Source organism: Halichoerus grypus, chromosome 7, assembly GCF_964656455.1.
Source record: "Halichoerus grypus chromosome 7, mHalGry1.hap1.1, whole genome shotgun sequence".
In the NCBI taxonomy this organism is placed as follows: domain Eukaryota; kingdom Metazoa; phylum Chordata; class Mammalia; order Carnivora; family Phocidae; genus Halichoerus; species Halichoerus grypus.
This window is the reverse complement of record NC_135718.1, coordinates 104,107,237-104,130,746: the sequence shown is the minus strand read 5'-3', so window position 1 is coordinate 104,130,746 and position 23,510 is coordinate 104,107,237. Positions and strand designations below refer to the sequence as shown.

The window sequence follows — 23,510 nt, the reverse complement described above, 5'->3', positions numbered from 1 at the left end:
TTTCATTACCTGTGTCTCAACAGTGGAAGATACCTGCTAGGTCAGAAAAAAACTGATTCCAGCCACAGCTCTCTCATGTTCCATTTGCCTGAATATGGCCTCAAACACCTCATGCTACCCAGCAAATCCTTCTCCTTTTAATAAATCCCCCACTAATCTATGAAACCACTAATCCACCCTCTCTCTTCAAAGCACACTGCCTATGCACCCTATAACACATGCTTTCTGTCCTTTCAAAGAGAATCATTGAACTAAAGTCAAGGCAAATATTTGATATTCCATGGGAAGATGACTGCAGTGCTCAGGAGGATGAATAATGTGACCTTATAATAACTTCTAGAGAAAGATGCATTGTTTTGTGGGAAGTAGAAGGCGGTTAATCCCTGGCATGTGTTCAGGCAGCTCTACCTTATTTCAGGCTTGACATTTTTAAAACAATTTTACCTCCAGTAGGAGCTAGAAAGTTCTAAACATATTAAATAAGAGGTATCCCCCGCCCCAGATAATTTTATATATTTTACTTCTCTGAAGTTGATACTTCTAACCCAGCAAATAGTTTCCAAGGCATTTGAGGTAGCTGAAGTCCAACCAGAGTCTCTGGCTGGCAGAAGTTCCTGCTGGGAAAGAGAGGCCCAGCAGGGCAACCACAGGAACACAGAGCCATGAAAACAAAGAGTGTGAGGAGGAGATCAGAGAAGGCTCCCTGGACCAGCATTTGTAAATAGCTTTCGAAACATTTCTTAGCGGAGATAAGATTTGAAGCAACCATGATGAATCCCAGAATTGCGGTCTTGGTATGGACCCATGAGCTCACTCTGGTCTGTCCACCCTCCTCCCCAGTGGATGGATCCCAGAAAGATGGCCATGTTAACTCCTAAAGAATTCCAGAGACAGAGACCAATACTGCTACTACTGAAAAACTGTTATTATGCTAAAGCTCTTCTGCAGGATCAAGAAAGCACCAGACATTATGGCAATCCTACAACCACTTTTTAGTTCCACACAAAAACCCACTCACTATTCAGATACCATCTCTCCAAAAAGCCTATCTTGACTCCCCAAGATGGGAGTCATATCCTCCTCTGCGCTCTCATAACAACCTCTACAATGGTTCACCTGAGCACTTACACTATAAATCCACCTATGCTTTATCTGTCTCCCCAGTCAGACTGCGAAGGCCTCAAGGAAGTGATTCCCTGTGCGTTGTCATCGGTAAGTACTCAAAAAAATTTTTTGTTGGATCAATGAAAAACAATCTTTCCCCTTTAAGTGTATTTTGAATCAGATCCGTCTTCCCTGCCCCAAGAAACTGAGGTGGTTCATTCAAGCAGGAAGGGTTAAAGAAGGCAGAATCGGAGAGTGGCTAAGAAAGTTAAATTCTAACACGGCTGGCTTTCTACCTACACGCTACTTTCCCAAATGTGTGACTCTGAGCAACTTACTTGTCTATGCTTCAGCATGCTCACCTACAAAATGATGATAATAATGGTAGCTTTCTTGCAGATTTCTGTGAGGATTAAACAAAACAATATGTGCAAAGTACCCGGCAGGGTAGCTGACTCACCCTAAATAATGAATAAATGTTTGCTGCTCCTGCTGCCAAGAAGAAAGCGTATGACAGCGGCAGGAGTGACAGGCCAGGGTTTAGGACAGTTGGATTCTACATATCCTGGGACACTCTTGCTGGCCATGTGATCTCAAGTAATGAAAAGCAAATCATTCTCATCTCTGCCTTCTTTACTAAGGTAATGTAATGATTAGTGCCTATGTGCACATTATCTTAAGAATGAAAACCTGCTTTCAAAAAGGAGAACTCTGTGTGTGGGGGGGGCGGAGGAAGGGAGAGAGGGAGGGAGAGGAAGAGTGTATTTTCAAAAACGGAATGCTGATAGGTGTTCTGCCTGGCAAATTATTTAGGTGGAAAAGAAAAAGGATTATTTTAGATTAAGACTTTTTTAAAAACCACATGAATATATTCCCAGGCCAAAAAAAAAAAAAAGTCCCTTGCACCAAATTATAAGGCCCAGAGGGAACGTACTACCTAATGTTTAGGTCTCCAACTTTTAGTACAGGGCCTGATACTTGAAAGGCCATAATGCTTGTGGAACTCAGGACAAATACACCATGGTGAATTATGAACAGTCTCTTCGCTGAATATAAAATACTCACTGTCTATACAACTCACTTGATAACTATTATGAAAACTCATGTGGCATCTCTTGGAATACTTTTAGAATATTGTGTGATTTTATGTTGCTATGTAAGCATCTATAAAAGAACCGTGGTCTTCTTTACAGTGAGTAAACCTTTTGAGGGCAAGATCCATGCCTTATATTTCCTCTCAAATTCTGTATTTCTTAGCATCATGTTTCACATTTAGAGAAATCAATAATTAGTTGATAGCTGATCGATCATATGTGCCAGCCTAACATAATCAGTGTATCCAAGAAAAAAAATTAAGAATAAAAATTTCATCTTGGTACTTATTTTCTGTTTTTAGCTTTATATCTAGAAACTAATGAAACTGTAACTGAGGATTAAAAAGATAATCTGTAATCATTATTTTTGCTTCAGGGAAAAAAGATACCCCCTAAATAGAAAATTGTATTAAAATATGCATTTCTAAGAAGCCAGGGAGGTTTGTGAGCTGGACTAACAATCTCAGGGAAGGCACTGAAAGTGATAAACATTTTGAAATCCATAATTTTTTTTTTAGAGGTAATTTATTTTCTACTAGTGGCAAGTCTCGTGGTGACTTTTTTTTTTTTTTTTACTTAAAACTAATCTCTGGCTGGAATTGAATAAGTTCCCTGGCTAGACACCAATTTGACAACTTTATACCTATTTATCCATTTATATAATAAAACTTTTAGAGTATAAAATATAATAAAACACTTGATTTTTAAATTTCAGTAAATACTTAAGTAATTAAGTAACAGAAGCATAGCTTGAAAGGGATGACGTGATTCATTTATGGATAAGTTTAGTCCTTTCTCTGTCAACAAGGGCTAGGTTGCTGTCTTCAGACTCATACTATCATATTCTCTGAGGGAAAAGCACCTACATTTGTCTAGAGTTTGAGACTCATAATGATTGAGAAATAAAACTTAAAGAAAACAGCTGCCTGAGTTATAAGTCCATAAATTCACCTTCCCTTTATTTTGTTTTCTCACCCAGCTTCATTATAGCCTCATACAATATCTACAGGAGTTCACTCTCAACACCATGGTGCCAGTAACTTTTCGATACCAGGGATGACAAATATAAAGTAACACTTAGGAAATTAAGAGCAAGCAGCCGCACACTGGTTTAAGAGACAGGATGGTTAAAAAAGAAGACAAAAATTAAGAGTAGCGTTTCCAAATATAACTTGAGAACTTACTTGCAGTAGAGTCCAGATACTTCTATCTTTTAACAATAATACTCCTCCTTTGTTTAGAAAGATCAGCCAAATCAATTGTGGAGGTCAATAGAATGAAAAAATGTCATAGGCAGAATCTTTATAACTCTAGGGAAACTTAGCAAACCTTGAAAGTGAGACAAGGTTAAATGAGGTAAAGAGGCAAATTTATTAAGCTATATATATATTTGATTCAATGGAAATTTTAACTTACCCTGGCAGTTAAGCTATATAACACCATAAGGAGTTCCCTTAGGCTGAGACAACTCTCTAAATCCCTACAGAAATATGGCTCCATTCTTAAGGGCTAGGGTATCATATCCTTCAGGATACATATTGGAAAAGGAGGATTGCTCTGCCATGAAGACTGGCTGCTTTCTGACTGATTTAAGATGATGAGACCATGGAGGGTTGCCAGGGTGGCTCAGTCACTTAAGGTTGCAACTCTTGGTTTCAGCTCAGGTCATGATCTCAGGGTTGTGATACCAAGCCCCAAGACCAGCTCTGTGCTGAGCATGGAGTCTGCTTGGGATTCTCTCCCACTCTCTCTTTGCCCTCCACCCCCCCCCCCCCCGTTTGTGCATGAGCACTCACATGCACATGCTCTCTCTCTCTAAAATAAATAAAATTAAAAAAAAAAAAAGATGATGAGACCATGGAAAGCCAACAGACCACCAACAACTTAGGATCAGAGAGCAGGCAGTCCTAGGGCTACTACTTCAGCCCTCTTCTTTAGAACAAGAAAGCACTCTAGCTTGGTCCCTCATTTTAACTCTTCCCAATTCAAAGAGTTATACTGCAGTCTTGCAGCCACTTCCTCATCATCTCATAAAGGGAAAAGGGATAAGGAAAACACTCTCCTCTCCCCTCAGAGTTTTCACCAGCCAAGGACAGTTCATTTCTGCCACTCTCTGAGGCTCTAACATGTCTAAAAACTATTTAATCTTCCACAGTTAGTTGTGTTGTGACCTCCTTTTTCATACAAAAGGTCTACCATGGAGCGGCATGTCAGCCACCTTGGTGCTTTCTGGAAAGGCTATGATGTTTTGTCTCAGCCTAAGGAAACACACTCCTTCAGTATCCATCATATTCTTTCCCATTCCTGTAATTTTGCTCTTGCTCTTCTACTATGATGCAGCCTCTAAGCCCTTCCCTTATCAAAGTCATCTTAACCTACATAGAGTCTGTCACCTTTGATGCTATTTACCTACTGCAGACCAAAAGTAAAAATTTCCCCCTCCTTAAAATTTCCCCCGAGAGTCAACTGATAATTTATTGGCATGGGTTAGTTGTTGTTTTCCTATATAACTACTACATCTACCTAATCACACCACCAATCACACCAAATGTTAAGGAAAAGGAACCTATCTTTTTTTCTTTTTGGCACATAAAAGATGCTCAACAGACGACCCACCTCCCCACCGGGGAGGCTGCATGGGCCGCCGCTTCCCACGCGGTCTCCTACCTCTACTGCTGTGGCCGCCACCAGCCTCGCGGCCCCGGCCCCAGCCCCGGCCCCTGTGCTCAGCCTGGAGTCCGTCCCGCCGTCCAAGCGACCCCGCAGCAGCCTCATGGCGCCACCCCGAATCGGGACGCACAACGGCACTTTCCACTGCGATGAGGCCCTGGCATGCGCACTGCTGTGCCTCCTGCCCAAGTACCGGGATGCAGAGATTGTGCGGACCCGAGACCCCGAAAAACTGGCTTCTTGTGACATCGTGGTAGATGTGGGTGGCGAGTACGACCCTCAGAGACACCGATATGACCATCACCAGAGATCTTTCACAGAGACCATGAGCTCCCTGTCTCCTGGGAAGTCGTGGCAGACCAAGCTGAGCAGTGCGAGACTCATCTATCTACACTTCGGGCACAAGCTGCTGGCCCGGTTGCTGGGCACCAGCAAAGAGGACAGCATGGTTGGCACCATCTATGACAAGATGTACGAGAACTTCGTGGAGGAGGTGGACGTGGTGGACAATGGGATCTCCCAGTGGGAAGAGGGAGAGCCTAGATAGTGCTGACTACCACACTGAGCGACTGGGTTGCCCGACTGAATCCTGCCTGGAACCAGCCCAACCAAGACACCGAGGCTGGGTTCAAGCGTGCAATGGACCTAGTCCGAGAGGCGTTCCTGCAGAGACTAGACTTCTACCAGCATAGCTGGCTGCCAGCCCAGGGCTTGGTGGAAGAGGCCCTGGCCCAGCGATTCCAGGTGGACCCAAGTGGGGAGATAATAGAACTGGCAAAAGATGGATGCCCCTGGAAGGAGCACCTCTACCACCTGGAATCTGGGCTGTCCACACTGGGGACCATCGCCTTTGTTATCTACATTGACCAGGCCGGACAGTGGCGGGTAAAGTGTGTGTGCAAGGAGCCCCATTCATTCCAGAGCTGGCTGCCCCTGCCAGAGCCAGGTGGGGTCTTCAGGATGAGGCCCTGGACCAGGTCAGTGGGATTCCTGGCTGCATCTCTGTCCACACCAGCAGCATCATTGGTGGGCACCACACCAGAGAGGATGCCTTGAGCATGGCCTGTGCCACCCTGGCCCAGCACCCGGTACCTAAGCCTCCCACAAATTTCCTAGTCCAATAAAATGTCATCTATCACGTTAAAAAATAAATAAATAAATAAACAAACAAAAGATGCTCAACAAATGTTTGTTGTATGAATCCCTTAACATGCTTACAATGTTTTACATATATTATAGGAGTTCAATAAATAATTGGTATTTACTATTTACACGAGTAAGGAAAATTACTGCAAGGACTTTTGCCATAAAGCTATTGAAGGATATCCTATCTATAGTATAACACTGAATGTTTTAAGGCTTAAAGAATGTTGACATTACTCTAGGGTAGGTTAAGCAGTGATGGGAAACAGTTAAAATTGAGTATGAAAGATAATTTGTACTTTGGCATACTTATAATCCTTTTTAAAAGGCTCTAAATATGTATTTCATTTATTTAATGTGTATATTATTACTTATAATGCTTAACTACAAACAGAGCTCTCATTTATAGAAAAAGTATAATTAAGAAAGAATGCTTGCTATTTTCTCTATATTCTTTAATCATGACCAAGGGAAGCCTATTAGGACATACTGCAATGCCATAAGCCAAGCACCCTCTTGCTTATTCTAACTGCTGGAAACCTAATTAAGAAGCAATAAACAATTCCCTGCATGCTGGCCTTAGAAACTCCAAGTGTAAGCAAAAATACAACGACATGAAAAAGGTTATGTAACTATCACTATTTATTATTATCTCAAGCGTTATTAAGCACCAAAAGGCAAAGAGCTGTCACCAACTAAATTTAAAAAGGACTTTTATTTTCTTCCTTTAAAAAAGATAAGACGCAAACAATGAATCATGGAACATTACATCAAAAACTAATGATGTAATGTATGGTGATTAACATAATAAAATTAAATTTAAAAAAAAAGATAAGATGTGGTAAGATATGTGAATATGTGACCACCCCCCAACCACCATGAACATATTTTCAGAGAATCCTCACTTTAGAGGAAAAATTATCATTTTTAACTTCTAGGACTGTAACTTTGCCTAAAATTGAAAGAAATTATTTCAAACAAGATGTCTTTTCAAAGAAGGGAATTACAGTGTATAAATCAAACCAAACACTTCATCCTGTGATACATATTATGCCATATTTTACTTTGGAAGTAAAAGTACTGCTTTTTGAAAATCTGCCATCACAAAATTTCATGGAGCTCACTTGCAAATGCCAAGGGGATAGAGCTGATTACCATTACTTTTACCATTACCATTACAGGAAAGTTTAACCTAATCATGAATACAATGCAAGAAACACTTATAGATACCTCCTTTAAATGGGGGAGGAGAACTTGGGGCACCTGGGTGGCTCAGTCAGTTAGGCATCTGACTCTTGGTTTTGGCTCAGCTCATGATCTTGGGGTCCTGGGATCAGCCTGCATCTGCTCCACACCCAGTGGGGAGTCTCCTTGGGATTCTCTCTCTCTCCCTCTCCCTCTGCCCACCCCTCCTGCCCACCCCCCCCCAACTCACACTCTCTCTTTCTCAAATAAATAAATAAATAAATCTTAAAACAAAGGGAGGAGAACTTTAGATTAAGCAGGTTCAATATCCTGAAAAAAAAAAAAAAAACCCACAAAATTAAGGAAAAGGTACACAGGCTTTTTCAGAAAAGGCAAATGAGTGATGGCTCAATTTTTAAAAATAATACCACCAAAGATTTTGGTCTAATTTGCAAAGGTAATTAGCTTATATTTGAAAAACAATGGTGATCCAAATGAAAGGAACAAAATGAAATTACAAAAACCTGCTGAATTTGACTACAAATCATTTTTGAGGCTATACTAGAACTAAAAGAGCACTAAATTAACACTTTCAATAAAGTGACAGATTTTGATTATTAATCTCTAAGAGAAGGAATACTAATTGTAATTACTTGTGGTTCTGTGATTCCTACTGAGGATTTCTGCATCTAAGTAAGTGAGAAATAATGGTCTACAGTCTTCTTTTTCTGCACTGTCTTTGTTTTTGCTATCATGGTAATACTAGCTTCATTAAATGAGTCAGGAAATGTTCCATCCAATCTTCTGGAAGAGACTTTTTACAAAAAAATGGTGTTAATTCTTCTTTACATGTTTGGTAGAATTCTCCAGTGAAATACTGGAACTAGAGATTTCTTTTTCAAGAGTTTTTAAATTACAACTTCAATTTCTTCAATGCTTAATGGGCTATTCAGACTACTTCATCTTGGTTGAGTTCTGGCAGTTTGTATTTTTCAAGAAATTGATTCATTTCTTCTAAATTATCCATTAATGGGTATAAAGTTGTTTACAGTATTCCCTTGTTATCTTTTAAATGTCTGCAGGCTCTGTACTGATATCACCTATTTCACTCCTGATACTGATGATTTATATCTTTTCAACTTTTTTTTCAGCCTTTTCAGAGATTTACTAATATTATTGATTGTTTTTCAAGAAATTAGCTTTTCATTTCATTACTTCTGTTTTTTTATTGCTAAGTATATCTGGACAATTAAGAATTGTTTATATTTAAGGTATACAATTTGATTATTTGACCCACAAAAAATTGTAAGATAATCACCACATTCAAGCAAGTTAACATATCCATCTCTTCAGTTAGCATATTTTCTTTTTTTGTGATGATAACAAGATCTACCCTCTACCCTAGCAAGTTTCAAGTATACAATATTGTTAATTACAGTCACTTACAGTACATTAGATTGATAGTATTTATTCATCTTGCAAAACTGAAACTTTGTCCTCTCAACCAACCTATCCCATCCATTTCCCCCTTTCCCCAGCTCCCGGTAAATACCATTCTCCTCTCTGCTTCTATGATGTAGACTATTCTAGATTCCAAATCTAAGGGAGAACATACCATGTTTGTCTTTCTGCATCTGGCTTATTTCACTTAGCATGATATTCTCCAGGTTCATCTATGTTGTTACAAATGGCAGGATTTTGTTCTTTTTAAAGGCTGAATTATATTCCATATACATAAAATCACATTTTCCTTATCCATTCATCTGTGGATGGAAACTTGGGTTGTTTCCATATCTTCACTATTTAAATAATGATGAAATAAACATTGTAGTGAAGCAATCTCTCAAGATGCTGATTTCATTTCCTTTGGTTATATACCCAAAAAAGAGACTGCTGGATCATATGGTAGTTTTATTTTTACTAAGGAACCTCCATACTGTTTTCCATAATAACTGTAACAATTTACACTACCACTAAAATGTTCCCTTTGTCACAACGTTATCATCACTTGCTATCTTTTGTCCTTCTGATAATAGCCATTCTAACAGGTGTAAAGTGATATCTCACTGTGATTTTGATTTGCATTTCCCTTATTATAAGTGAAGTTGCACATCTTTCACAAACCTGTTGGCCATTTGATGTGTTCTTTGGAAAAAATGTCTATTGAGGTCCTTTGCTCATTTTTGATCAGGTTATTGTTTTTTGTTTGATTGTTTGCTGATTGTTTGCTGTTCAGTTGTATGAGTTCTGTATTTTGGATATTAACCCTTTATAAAATATATGGTTTGCAAATATTTTCTCCCATTCCACTGATTGCCTTTTTATTTTGTTGATTGTTTCCTTTGCTAGACAGAAGCTTCTTAGTTTGATGCAATCTCATTTGTCTATTTTGCTTTTGTGCCTGTGCTTTTGATGTCATACCCAAAAAACCATTGCCCAGACCAATGGTAAAGAGCTTCCCCCCCACCCTATGTTTTCTTCTAGGAGATATATGGTTTCAGGTCTTACATTTAAAAGTCTTTAATACGTTGTGAATTGGTTTTTGTGTATGGTGTAATATAAGGATCCAATTTCATTCTTCTGTATGTGAAGATCCAGTTTTCCCAACACCATTTACTGAAGAGACTATCCTTTTCCCATTCTGTGTTGTTGGCACCACTGTCAAAAACTGGTTGACCATGAATGTGTAGATTTATTTCTAGATGTTCCATTGACCTATATGTCTGATTTTATGCTAGTACTATACTGTTTTGATTACTGTATATTTGTAATATATTTTGAAATGAGGAAATGTATGCCTCCAGCTTTGTTCTTTTTTGAGATTGCTTTGACTGTTCAGGGTCTTTTATGAATCCATATGATTTTTAGGGTTTTTTCCCTATTACTACAAGGTATGCCATTTGAATTATGATAAGAATTGCAATGAATCTGTAGATAGCTTTAGGTAATATGGACATTTTAACAATATTAATCCTTCCAATCCATGAGTTGGGATGTCTTTCCATGTATCTGTTTCTCCTTTAATTTCCTTCATCAACATTTATAATTTCCAGCGTACAAGTCTTTCATCTCTTTGGTTAAGTTCATTCCTACATATTTTTTTCTTTTTTGTTACTACTGTGAATGGGATTACTTAAGTTCCTTTTCAGAGAGTTTGTTGTGTATAGAAACATGATTGATTTTTATATATTGATTTTGTATTCTGCAACCTTACTGAATTTATCAGTTCTAACAGTTTTTTGGTTGAGTCTTAGTGTTTTCTCCATATAAGATTATGTCATCTGTAAACATAAATAATTCTACTTCTTCCTTTCCAGCTTGGATGGCTTTTATTTCCTTTTCTCAGTCTGGGACTTCTAGTACTATGTTGAAAAAAAGTGGCAAGAGTGGGCATCCTTACCTTATACCAGATCTTAGATGTGGGCTTCTCATATATGGACTTTATTGTGTTGCAGTAAGATTCTCCTACACTTATTTCATCGAGAGTTAATTATCAGGCATCTCTTGTAGGGCAGCTCTAGTGATGACAAACCCTGTCAAGTTTTTGTTTGTTAAGGAAAGACTTTATGTCCCCTTCATTTTTAAAGAATAATTTTGCCAGGTATAATATTCTTGGTTGGTAGTTTTTTCCTTTCAATATTTTGAACATATCATCCCACTCTCTCCTGGCCTGCAAGCTTCATGCTGAGAAATCCACTGACAGTTTTATAGAAATTCCCTTATATGTAATGAGTTGCTTTTCTCTTGCAGTCTTCAAAATTCTCCCTTTCTCCTTGACTTTTGACAATTTGATTATAATGTGTCTCAGTGAAATCTCTGGGATGATACTATTTGGGGACTTTTGAGTTTCATGAATCTGGACTTCCATTTCTCTCTCCAGATTTGGTAAAGTTTTTAGGCATTATTTCTTTCAGGACTTATTTCTGCTGCTTTTATAATCTCTTCCCCTTCTGGGACTCCCATAATACATGTATTAGTTCTTTTTGATGGTCTCTCATGAATCCCATAGACTTTTTTCACTCTTTTTCATTCTTTTTTCTTTTTCTTTTCTGCCTAGGTAATTTCAAATGACCTGATTTCAAGTTTGGGAGTCTACTGTTGAAGCTCTTTATTGCATTTTACTATTTCATTCACTGTATTCTTCAGTTCCAAAATTTCTGTTTGGCTCTTTTTATGATTTTTCTTTGTTGCATCTCTCATTTTGGCCATGTATTGTTTTCCTAGTTTCACTGACTTGTCTGTGTTCTCTTGTAGTTCACTGAGATTCCTTAAAACAATTATTTTGAATTCACAGTCCCGCAATTCATAGGTCTCCATTTCGTTGGCATTAGTTACTAGAAAATTACTGTGTTCCCTTGGTGGTATAATTTTTCTTGGATTTTTCATGTTTCTTGTAGCCCTGCACTGACGTCTGCACATTTGAGGGCCAGTCATCTCCAGACTTTACGGATTGGCTTCATTGGGGAAAGACCTTCACCCACAGATAGGTATGATGACACTGGCTGGGTGGGGGTATGGTGGCGCTGACTCCATGAGGATAGAGCAGTAGATCATGGGCTCTGGGAGAGAGCAGCAGTGTAGTCTCCATGAAGCTCTGTCGAATGAGGTCACCATCAGAAAAGACTGTAGAGTCCTCAGCAATCAATGTTGTGGATCTCCTCAGTGGTAAAGGCTTCTGGAGTCTTCTTCTTCTCCTTTTCCCCCATAGGGGTAAATAATGGCCAAAAGATCTTCCCTGGTCTTGAGTTTGGCATGCAGGTACACATATGGAAGCAGTAGGATCTGGGGCACTTGTGCCAGTGGGGACACACATGTCTGGGGTAGAGGTGCACAGAGAGCAACCATGAAGCTCAGGGGCAAGTAGAACCACTGCAGGTCCTTGGACAAAGGTGTGGATGCATGTGCTGTGGCAGTGGCATCAGCATTCAAGGTGTGCGCATGTATGGAGCCAACGTCCAGGGCTTGGGGGAACAGAATGACCATAGTGCCTGGGACCAGAGTGCAGGTGCACTTACTGCAGTGGTGACATTGATGCCCAAGGCATGGGCATGTGTTGAATAGTTGTGGAGCCAGGGTCCAGGACATGCATGTGGCTGTACAAGGTCAGTGTTGACTCTGGCTCCAGAGTTGGTGGGACCATTCAGCACTCCTGGGAAGAGGGGGAGATGCAAAGGGGTTCAGCAGTATGGATTCTGGGTAGCTCTGTCAGCTCGGTTCAGGGTCAATGAAGACTACAGGGGTCCTCAGTGGAGAAAGCTGCCAGTATCTACAGGGGTGATGAGAATTGCTGGGGTCCTCCTGTTCTCCTTTTTCGCACAGGATAAGGTCACACCAAGGGGATAAGGTGACACAGGCAAAATGTTTCCTAGGGTTTTCTATGCAGATTCCCAGTTTCTGTGTTCAACGGGGGCTTCTGCAGCTCCCCTATTGTACTCCAGAGCTATTTTCATTGGTATATAGTTGGGATTTTTTAACTGAAGTATAGCTGATACACAGTGTTATATTAGTTCCAAGTATACAACATACTGATTTGACAATTCTATACATTATACAATGTTTGCAATGTGTAGTTACTATCTTTCATCATACAAAGTTATTTTTTTTAGTTTTTTTATTGTTATGTTAATCCCCATACATTACATCATTAGTTTTAGATATAGTGTTCCATGATTCATTGTTTGTGCATAACACCCAGTGCTCCATGCAGAACGTGCCCTCCTCAATACCCATCACCAGGCTAACCCATCCTCCCACCCCCCTCCCCTCTAGAACCCTCAGTTTGTTTTTCAGAGTCCATCGTCTCTCATGGTTCATCTACCCCTCCGATTTCCCCCCTTTCATTCTTCCCCTCCTGCTACATTCTTCTTTTTTTTTTTCTTTCATCATACAAAGTTATTACACTATTATTGACTATATTCCCTTTGCTACACTTTTCATCCCTGTGACTTATTTATTTTATAACTGGAAGCTTGTATCTCTTAATCCCCTTCACCTATTGTGTCCATCATTCCTCCTTCCTTCTGGAAACCACCCATTTGTTCTCTGTATTTATGAGTCTGTTTTTGTTTTGGTCATTCGTTTGATTTGGCTTTTTGGATTCTACATGTAAATGAAATCATATGGTATTTGTCTTTCTCTGTCTGACATTTCACTTGGCATAGTACCCTCTAGGTCCATCAATATTATTGTGAATGGCAAGATTTCATTCTTTTTTATGGCTGAGTAATACTCCATTTTATATATATACAGCACATCTTTATCCAGTCATGTATTGATGGGCACTTAGGTTGCTTCCATGTCTTGGCTATTATAAATAATGCTGCAATAAACACAGGGGTGTATGTATCTTTTTGAATTAGTGCTTTCATTTTCTTTGGGTAAATACCCAGCAGTGGAATTACTGGATTGTATGATATTTTTAGTTTTAGTTTTTTGAGGAGCCTCCATATTATTTTCCATAGCAGCTGCACCAATTTACACTCCCACCAACAGTGCACAAGGGTTTCTTTTTCTCCACATCTTCACCAACACTTGTTATCTCCTGTTCTATTTTTTTAATAACAGCCATTCTGACAGGTATAAGGTTATATTTCATTATGGTTTTGATTTGCATTTCTCTGATGATTAATGATGGTGAACATCTTTCATGTGTCTGTTGGCCATCTGTTATGTCTTCTTTAAAAAAAAAGTCTATTGCAATCCTCTGCCCATTTTTTTAGTTGGCTTATTATTATTTGTGTGTGTGTGTGTGTGTGAGTCTTGAGTTGTATAAGTTCTTTATATATTTTGGATATTTGCCCCTTATCAGATATATCATTTGCAAATATCCTCTCCCAGTCAGTAGATTGCTTTTTTGTTTTGTTGATGGTTTCCTTCATTGTGCAAAATGTTTTTTAGTTTGATACAGTCCCAATTTTTTATTTTTGTTTTTGTTTCTCTTGCCTGAGGAGACATATCCAGAGAAATGTTGCTATATTGCTTGTACTTTTGTTATTGAATCCATTATTGTCAGATAATATGCTCTGTATGATTTCAGTTCTCTTAAATTTGTTGAGGTTTGTCTTATGGCTCAGGATATGGTCTATCTTGGTGAATGTTCCACTTGTATCTGGTATTGTTGGGTTACACGTTCTATATGTATGTGCCAGTTAGATTCTATTGGCTGATTATATTGTTCAGATCTTTTGTATTCCTACTGACTTTTGTCTAATAGTTCCATCAGTTGCTGACAAGGGAGTCCTGGGTCCATTTACATTTAACATAATTTCTATAGTGGCTACATGCAACTTATTTTGTTCTTTTGTCCACTGAATATACATTGATGAATGCTGAGCGTGTATACTAAACACACAGCAGCAGTCACTGATTGGCTGAATTTCAGAAGCCTAAGGCTGTCATTGATCTGCTAACTTCCAGAAGTGTAGTCACTGGAGTGAGGCTGTTATTGACTGGCTGATATTCAAAGGCATGGCCACTGGAGTGAGGCTGTCATTGACTGGCTGATTTTCACAGCATGTGTACTGATCCAGAGCTATTTCTAATTAATGATGGTTACTTATTCATAACTTGGGACTTCAGGCAAAGAACAGCCTTTTTCTTTCTTGAACATAAAAATTAGGTACTTTTAATTCTCAGTTCCCTTCAGAATAACCTGCAGGAGAGACCATAAAGGACTACACAGATCTTTATTTCTGGAGGTCTGATTTTCAGCTAGTGTTTTCATTCAAATGTGTAAAGTGCCAATTACAGTGGTGGAAAAATAGCTCTAACTGTCAAAGCTATATATTTTGTTGAAAAATGTTTAATACATGATATTTAGTGCATCCTAATACAGGCAATATAGGACACACAACAAAATCATTAAATACAGGAGGCCTGGCTACCCTAACTGTGAGGGAATGTAGTGTGTCTTGATAAAGACTTTGGACTTCTGACAGTAAGAACCATGGACAGTTGAGAAACAGGAGAAAGATGTGAGTTAATTAATGTTAGACAGGTGAGGGTGGCGGGGTTGCTCAGTAATGACCATATAAGGGAGATTAGTTTAAATATATCAGGAACCTAGTAAAAATATTAAAAATGAGATCCCTCAATTATTATAAGGGCACCTCCTTAAACTAAGAGTAGGGAGGATAGAGGAAAGTGTTATAAACTAAAGCAGAGTTTGTCCTCTGGTTAATTTTAGTCTTCAAGGGTTTCAGACTGGTATAGTGCTGAACTCCTATTTAATGGCTAAGCTAACTCCTCTACACTATTTATAGGAAAAAGCCTAAGCTTCTGGAATTAGTTTTAGGGATTCAGGAACAAGTTGGCTTGGCTTTTCAACAGTTTTACTTCTCCAGCTTTTCCCATTTCTTGAAATCTCAAGAGCTATTACTAAAAGCCTAAGGCTTTCCATTCATCTCTACATAATTCTAAACTTTAGCCTAGAGTGATGACCAAGTTTGTATAAATTCAAAGTACCTTTTCTCTTCACCAGCATTCTAGGTTTGAATACCTATTTAGGTTGCATTGCAATATTTAAAATCCAGTCTCCTCTTTTAGTGCATTCTTACTCTATCTTTCAAGTATCTAATGCAACCACTTTCCCTGTCCTCCAAAAGCCAAGAAAATTCTGAATTTTATTTTCCATAATTTTTATTATGAAGAAAATAATCAAAATAATGTACCACCCTGTGGAAATAAGGCTGCCTCTTCTATCTTCTTTTGAGAAATGCTTGTATATGGGAAGGAAACTATATGTCTAAGAAGAGTCAGGTGCAGGATGACAAGAGATGTTAGCTAAAACTGCCCACAGAGCAGCCTTTGGCTTCACCAGCACTGCAGAGTAGGTGATAACCTAGCAGATGGATTGGAGGGCAATTTAGTGTTACTCGCTTCACTTCACTGTTCACAGGGGAGTCAAGGACAAGGGTTCAGGTATATTGACAAAATGACTTAACATAGCTATATAACATCTGCCCATACTATTTGAGGAATCAGTCATTGAATTTTTAAATATTCATGGTGTAAATTTTTATACTTGTGAGATTTTCTTTTTTCAATCTAGGTCAATGTTGTAGTTTTAAATTATTTTTTAAACCTTTTTGGCACTTCTAACTAAGCTTGTAAAATACCAACTGGAGATTCAGGTATACTTTTAGTGTTACTTCAACATATGCAACTAAAATAACAGCAAGTAGTTACTGAGTGTTAAACTTAAAAATCAGAAAAGGGATAAAAAGTCAGAATCTGAGGCTTCAGTAGTAGTTAAATTTTCTTACCAAGATGAATTAGTTAAGCAAAATGAGGGGAATCCAGATAAGTACTGAGATATTAGAAGACAGGTGCCATACAGAAGCCCTCTGCAAATTTATGTGGGGATGAACACAGCACATTTCAGAAACAGGGAAGAGCAGAGGTTTTACTTTTCTGAAAAACTTAGAGAATAGTTCTATTTGTAAACTGGCATGATAAAATCAGGTGATTATTATTATATTTCTCTCTAAGACTAAGCATATAGTATGATACAACCATAAATAAAGAAGTTCAGAGTTTCTTCATGATTTCTATTCATAGTCTTAAAAATCCTGGTAAACGGGACTTTTAAGGATTATACAGCACTTTAACAAGAGAAACTATGATTTCACAAGCAAATTAAGAAGGCAGACAATTTAATTAATATTATCCATATAGCAGAGTTTAGAAATCTTAGATTATTTGGCTTCACTCTGTAGATCATGCTTTCCATTAATTACCTTTGCCCTGAAAAATTACCCCTACAGGCTCCAATGGGAACATGTGTGACATCAATCTGGGAAATGACTCATGAAGTTACTTCTAAACTAACCTTCCATGCACACAGAATGGCACTCATGTCAAGGGGCCAGGCAGCATTGACGAATTTAACAGGAACTAAAACCGCCTAACAAGTTGGCATTTTATGACATACTTGTACAATTTAGGTTCATGAAAGAAACTAGAACAAAATGTGAGAAATTAAAACATCTCATCTAATGTCAAATTATAGCTGGTGACAGAATGCTACAAAGAACTTCACAGAACCTAAGCTGCATCTTAAGATCACCTTTGATGGGGTAAATAGTCTGTTTCAATGTGAAACTAAATTTAATCTTGCTGAAAGACAAAATAAATATGATCTTTTTCAAATATAATGTAGTAGGTAATAAACCAATGCATGTGAGTTCAGTTTAAATACCAAGACTATTACTGTATATCCAAACTTTGGAAGAGACATTCCCCATCCCTAACAGAGCCTAGGTTGACTCTCAATTTGCATTCTTTTAAAGTATGTCAAGCTCTAGTATAAGAAACGCTTTCTCTTTTTGTCACCTTTACCACCATAATAATAATAAATGCTAACATTCACTGACAGCTTGCTTGCTATGTGCCAGACCCTGTACAGAGACTTACCACAATAAATCTAGGAAGAAACAACTGTCACTTTTTACAAAGAAACATCACTGCTAGCATGATCTAGGAGAAGGATTTGAATCCAAATCTGTTTAATTTTAGATCACTATGTTAAAACTCAATTTTAAAAAGTGAACTTAATGAAAGTCTACTGGCTATGTTTTAAATGCTTTATCTTAATTCAAATGATACAATTTAAGAAAAACAGCCAAACAACTCAGCTCTATAATCCTCTTCCTCAATTTCTGTAAAACACTTCTAATGGTTCTAACTCCCCTACCTCACCATGACCAAAATGCTTTAAGAGAGCCTCCCCTGGAAAAAGACTCAGAGCAAAGTTTCCTCTTATTATACATGGCACATTGCAGGAAAGAGCTGAAAAACAAAGATCTGAGTAATATCCAAATTACATCACAGCAAATATCTTTATACTACAATTTCTGCTTCATAGAGCTATTCTCTAGAGCAGAGGTGTATAGTATATACACATATATTAGATGAATCTGAGTCCCTATCTCAATATATTTATACGTAGTAGGTTATCTATATGCACCACTGTCAACCCATATGTTAAATATTTTTAGATAAAATAAATGTAAATAGATGGTCTAATATGTTCCCTTACCCAGTGGGTTACAGTATACTCCTCACTCTGGAGACCATGGAACAGAAGATGCAGAATTTTTCCAGCTTCTTATTTCTCTAAAATTGCCTCCAGACCCAAATGCAGAGCAGCTCAAGGACCTTTTTCTAACAGAAGAGCTAGTGGAATAACCAATCTGATAGCTCAAAAGAGTTTTCAGGACAGGTCTGGAAAAGCCTTATTTTCCTTAAATTTACACTTTGATCTATTCTTCTTTATGATTTTTTTTAATCTTTAGGACAGAAATCCTTTCTACTTAGAAATTTCTACTTTATGCTAAATACCACACAGAACAGAAGCAGCCTGTGTAAAGAAGACAAAGGCATATCATCATAAGTATAGCCAGCTGCTAATATTTATTAAATATTATCATGCACCAAGCTAAACATTTTACACGTATTACCTCATTCAATTTTCAAAAAACCTAATGGAGGCCTGGAAACAATAGGTAACTCCTACAAAATTATATATGCAGCATAGATAGAGAAAGAATTAAAACCCAGGTTTATCTGACACTAAGTTCTTAATCACTATGTTTAACCTTCAACAAATCCCTATTACATATGATTTCTCCATGAAAACACTGTAATAACATGTGTTCACTGTGTCAATATTAACTTATCTTGAAAATAATACTCTAAGTAGGAATAGTTATTATTCTGAAACACATTAAAAGGTTAAATAACTTGTCCTAGATCACAGAAGGCTAAAAAGTGATTTGAACCCGGGCATTCTATTTCCAGAGCTCAGACTCTGAACCACTATACTAAAGCAATGTTTTTTTGTAACAATTTCAGCATCCTAAAAATTGAGCAGACAAATTTACCATGGTCTGGTATTGGTATCACGTTACAAAATGAGTTCGTAAACATGAAAAAATTATACACAATATACATACATACAAATGTGCTATAATTGGTCCTGTAGTTCTAGATTATTTGATGTTTAAACAAAATTATCTCTAAATTGTGTTCAAACTTTTACACTGCAGAGGAAAAATCCTATTATTTTTTCTATAAATTTGACCATTTTCCTCCCAGGCAGTTCAAAGTAGTTCTTCGATAAATAACATAATTTTATAATGCAAAGTGAAATATCATTACACCCACTTTGTGGGTAAAAAAAAAACCAAAGTCATGGAAAAATTAAATGTCAGGCTGCAATTCAAAGATTAAATGGCAGCACTGGGAATAGAATACACAAGTCCTTAGATTAGTGGTATGTCTAAGGTTATCCTTCAAATTTTAGTTCAATTCAGTAGACATTTACGGGGCATATTCCATATAGGATACATGGTAGACAATGTTGGGCTCAGGAAAATGCTTTTAAAAATCACTCTTTAGTAGCTTATAATCTGGCAGAAAGGAGAAGGTATATGAGGAATCATAAGGGGAGGATGAGGTAAATACTAACAAAGACTGTAGGAGATTTATAAAGTAACCAAAAGAGGAAAAATTACACTCAGGATGAAAAACAGGGGAAAGCTTCAAAAGGAGGTGGCATTTAACCTGGAGCTGGGGAACAGTATGAATGTGGAGAAATGTGCCTTCCAGATAGCAGTACCATCATCAGCAATGGTTTTTCCAAAGAATAGTTCAGAGGTTGCTGCACCACAGCAAACCCGAAGAGGGCTCTAAGAGCCAAGAGTGGAAAGGCAGGCTAGAAGCATATGGTAGAGGGCACATTCAAGCAGGCTAGGTAGTTTGGGGTTTTATTCTAAACTAAGGAGAACAAGGAAATTATATAACAGAATTTGAACATCAAAGAGACTGCTGTGGCCATACCTTCAGATATTGAGCAGAAAAGACAGCAACTAATTGGACGCACACTTGTTGAATAGTGTGTGTGCTTAGGGTATGTGAAACCACTGAATACTCATGGAAGATCTTCCTTAAAATTCAATTTTATTGGAAGATTTGTAGAATTGAAACAATCATAATTTTTTGTGCTCCTCACAAGGTCTTTACACATGCATCAGAATCACACTTCCCACACTGACCACAAACAGTATTAAATAATATGTAAAACTCACATGCTGGCAGATCATTAGGGTTGTGCTCTAAGGCAGAACTACCCTCCCCCCACAATACTCCAAAATTCTACTGAGAAATACAAAGTACAGAAAATGGCAGAATCTGATTTAGAAAATTCCATTTTAAAAAATCTAACTTTCTTTCACTGGCTGTTGGGAGTTCTAAGATGAAAATGTCTGAGAAACACTGTATAAGATTTTAATAATATAAGTGGGAAAGTCTAAACTATGGCAGTTACAGGTACAATGGGAAAGGGGGATGAGTGGGATAGGTGTTAGGATAAGGTAATAGTGGTCATCCCTTCCTTCTGTCCAGGCTCAGTTAGGTGCCCACCCTAATAAACTTTCCCAGAACACTGCACACTCCTGGCTCAGCACTCATCATATTGTATCCTAATTGCCTGTTTTCCTATTTGTATCCTCCTCACTTCAACTCATACCATCTCAGGGTCGTACTTGTAATCCTAGTACTTGGCACAACTTCTGGCATCTAGTAAGCATTCAGTGAACATCGATGAAATGGCATCATCATTATTCATATTTCCTTTTCACAGAGGGAAGGAACTAGTTTATCCATTCGACTTAAGGATCCTGTTCCTTTATCAAGGATTTAATCAGGCCAAAAGTGAAAATACACACCCTGCCCAGTGGAAGTGTGCTGTGGTCAGACTGGGAGACACCTTCACCTCCCTCCCCCCCTCCCCCCCCACCCCTGTCCCCACATATCTCAAAAGAGTACTCGGCCACTGGGTTGTCCTTCTGGTATCTCTCACCACCTTTTTGACCACTGCTGAGTTAGGTAACATGCGTGCACCAATGCTGTGTATAAAGCAGTAGCACGTTCATGGAGGTTGCACAGTTAGTTATCCTGTATAATGTACCAAAGGCACCCTCTGCTATGTTAATAGGCTTGCTCTAAACTTAGTGAACTAAGGAGTTAATGTTGTTCTATTTGAATGTGCATATAAACTTATATGCTTATATTTAAAATATTTAGTCTAGAGGTATTGGTTTTAAAGTAACATTTCTTTTTTTTTTTTTTAATTTTTTTTTTTTAAAGATTTTATTTATTTGCGAGAGAGAGAATGAGAGACAGAGAGCATGAGAGGGAGCAGGGTCAGAGGGAGAAGCAGACTCCCTGCTGAGCAGGGAGCCCGATGCAGGACTTGATCCCGGGACTCCGGGATCATGACCTGAGCCGAAGGCAGTTGCTTAACCAACTGAGCCCCCCAGGCTCCCTAAAGTAACATTTCTTAATGGAGTAATGGTATACCACCTATAAACTAGTATATCAGTATCTCCAGAAAAAGATCATAATATTCAAAAAATTCCTTCCCAGGGTCATAATAGTTATATAACAGTTTTCTTTTTTTTTTTTTTTAAAGATTTTATTTATTTATTTGACAGAGAGAGAGACAGTGAGAGAGGGAACACAAGCAGGGGCAGTGGGAGAGGGAGAAGCAGGCTTCCCGCTGAGCAGGGAGCCCGATGCGGGGCTCGATCCCAGGACCCTGGGATCATGACCTGAGCCGAAGGCAGACACCTAACGACTGAGCCACCCAGGTGCCCTAAAACAGTTTTATTTTCAATAAAATCTTTAACAGAAAAACAAAAATATAGTTTCAAAATATGTCTTGATAAGAGACATAAATATTTAAAACATAGGAATGTTTTAGTGAGCTTTAATTAAAATATACATAAGGTTTGGGAAAAATGGAACTCTCCTAACTAAATTTTATTACAGGTCTTGAGAATGAGAAGACTACAAGAAATAATCTTCCTTCTTCTGTTCCTTCCCTACTTATTCCTTTCTTGAATCATCAAAAACAAAACAAAACAAAACAAAACAAAACAAAAAGCACTTTGCTGCATGTGAGGCATAGAAGAGAGCCCAGACCCTCCCTCACAGAGCTCAGAGTATGAAAAAGGGAGTAAGCAAAGAAAGAAACATGTTCTCGGTGATATAATTAATTCTGATGGCAGAGCAAAATAACCAAAGTTACAAGTAACCTAGTAAAAATTAATAGAGACCAAATTTGAGTGTCACAATACTCCAAAATTCTACTGAGAAATACAAAGTACAGAAAATGGCAGAATCTGATTTAGAAAATTCCATTTAAAAAAATCTAAATTTCCTTTCAGAATCAAAAAGTGCAAGAATTGATAATGGTGTGCAGCATTTATTAAGCACCTCTGCTGAGGTCTAGCTGTAGAGAACTGGGGCAATGGCCATACAGACATGAGTTTGTTTCCCCAAAATCCTTTACCCATATTCACAAGTGGGGAAAAGGGGTGTTCCTCAGGAAGGTGGGTTCTTAGTGTCAGTGAGTTCAGGGCTGTGGGCTCCACTGATTCCCCCAGTTAGCTTTTTGTCCTCTTTACACCCACCCCAGGTTTAAAAAGGGTAATCATTAGGACGGATATAGCTCTATGTTTCTCAAGTCTTATTAAGCTACTTTGTACTTGGCTCAACCTCATAATATGAACTGTCATAGCAACTCATTCAACTGCCTCCCACATATAAGTTTATAGTCTATTTTTAATTGAAACCTCATCTAAGTCGTAGAAAAACTGGCAAAATACAAAAGCTCAGCTGAAAAGACACTTCTCAAATTATCTTCATGGTTTGGTGAGGGAGACAGGAAAGGCAACTCACTATTCAAAGAAATCCATAAATGAGATGGTTGGCCTTTTAAGTCAAAGAACCAACTTCAGAAGCAGCAAGATAAAATTTCAATATCTACTTATGTTCTATAACTTAAAATCTCCTTTCAGGCCTATTTTACACTATATTACAAAAGAAATTAAAGTATAAAGCAAACATGCAATACCTAAATCTGCCCTTTTTCCTATAAAAAGAAAAAATGACTTAAAGGGTCTAGAGTAAAACCATAAAGGCAATAATCCCAATACTCTTTCTGCTTAAAAGAAATAACAGTATTTCTTGCTAAATGTTATAAAATGTCCTTAAAATGACGATAAAATGTTTTTATTTACCATAATGCATACCCATTTCCAAAAGCTAATTGCTTAAGTCATTTACTAGAGGGGAAAAACTATCAGTTTGACCTAAAAGTTACCATTTGTTAATCTTATTACTGCTTGTTTTGATGAAAATCAATTTTTTTGAGGATGTTCATAGGAACTTTATTCATAATAGGCAAAAGAAAATAAATTTTTAAAAGGAACAACTATAAAACAATAAAAACTAAAAATTATAATGCTT

At 37.8% G+C, this 23,510-nt stretch overlaps 1 protein-coding gene and 1 pseudogene across 3 annotated transcripts in view; one reads left to right on the top strand and one right to left on the bottom strand.

The window, feature by feature from the left end:
* The window catches only part of RABGAP1L (RAB GTPase activating protein 1 like), a 748,424-nt gene that overhangs the window by 361,298 nt on the left and 363,616 nt on the right, over positions 1-23,510 (bottom strand). The gene's annotated exons all lie outside the window — the stretch shown is intronic.
* Positions 4,835-5,999, top strand: LOC118551602 (MYG1 exonuclease pseudogene; annotated as a pseudogene).